General features: G+C 44.6%; 1 pseudogene; it reads left to right on the top strand.

The window, feature by feature from the left end:
- The window catches only part of LOC102769759, a 17719-nt pseudogene that overhangs the window by 13800 nt on the left and 2599 nt on the right, over positions 1–1320 (top strand).

Below are 1320 nucleotides of genomic sequence, written 5' to 3'. Positions count from 1 at the left end.
CCAGTGCCCACAGCTCACCAAGTGAACTTTCCCACCAGCTGCCAGATATGACACTGGACAAGGAGGAAATAGCAAAAGACCTGCTGTCAGGTTATGACGAGGAGGCACCCTGTTCCGCAGACGACCTGATACGGTCTCTGGCTTTCCACCAGGCTTCCGACTTCTTCCCGAAGCCTTTGCGCTCAAATACTACTTGTGAAGGAGGTAAAGAATCAGAGATTGAAGATGTTGAAACAGACGGTGGTAACTCACCTGAAGATTTGAGGAAGGAAATAAGGATCGGTTTACAATATCAGGCCGAGATCCCCCCTTATCTTGGAGAGTATGACGACGATGAGAAAGCGTCTGAAGATGGAGACCAGCTCCTTTGGCGTCCTGGTGTGGTTGCGGAGAGCAAAGTGAAGGAGTACCTTGTCGAGGCCGCATTCAGAACTGGTAATGAGAAAACGGTGGACGGGGTTTCGGCCGGAGCACTCACCAGGGACAATGAGCAGGCATTATATGAGCTGCTCAGGTGCGACCATAACATCCAGGAGGCGCTCCAGAGGTATTGCCGCAGCGGAAAGGCATCTCAGGAGGGAATGACTGCGTGGACAGAAGAAGAAATCCAGAGCTTTAAACACTCATGCTCTTTGGAAAAGACTTTTATCGTATACAGAAGAACTGGGTGAAGACCAGAACAGTGGTGGAGTGCGTGGCGTTCTACTACATGAGGAAGATGTTAAGGAGTCTGGGCGCTAGGACTGCTTCTACTACTTTGAGCAGCAGATGCGGTTTGGGAAGAATCGCTACAACCACCACCCCAGAGTGACAGACTACATGGACCAAATGGTGGATGAGACAGAAGCTGGGGGGGTGGGGGTGGGGGCGGGAGCAGTCAGTTCTCCCGGCTTAACCACCACCCACCCTGACCCTGTTCCCTATTGGCCCCATACTCTGTCAGTCTTGCTGGTTGTTTCAATAAATATTTCACGATCCAACCCTTAAAAAAAAACATAGGGGAAGGATCCTAGTCTAGGATAGAGAAAGGAAAATGAAAATGAGTGAATAAGATGAAAATATTTAATAAAAAATTATGTATTTATTTGTTTGTTTGTTTGTTTATTTATTTAGCACATAGTAAGTATTCCTCAAATATTTTGTTAAAAATCAGCAACAGAAAGGCATGTTGTTATATTTGGGTATATTCTTTTATAAGAGAATATGAAAATCACAGATGATGCTTTTGAGTGATTATAGTGTTCCATATAATTATATATCTTCTATAAAAATTGATGATGACTCAAAAAAAGAGTTCATATTATCAAAATTCACCATGTA

This window comes from Myotis davidii, unplaced genomic scaffold, assembly GCF_000327345.1.
Source record: "Myotis davidii unplaced genomic scaffold, ASM32734v1 scaffold1354, whole genome shotgun sequence".
In the NCBI taxonomy this organism is placed as follows: domain Eukaryota; kingdom Metazoa; phylum Chordata; class Mammalia; order Chiroptera; family Vespertilionidae; genus Myotis; species Myotis davidii.
Note: the sequence above shows the minus strand (reverse complement) of the source record. Positions and strands in the feature narration are given on the sequence as shown.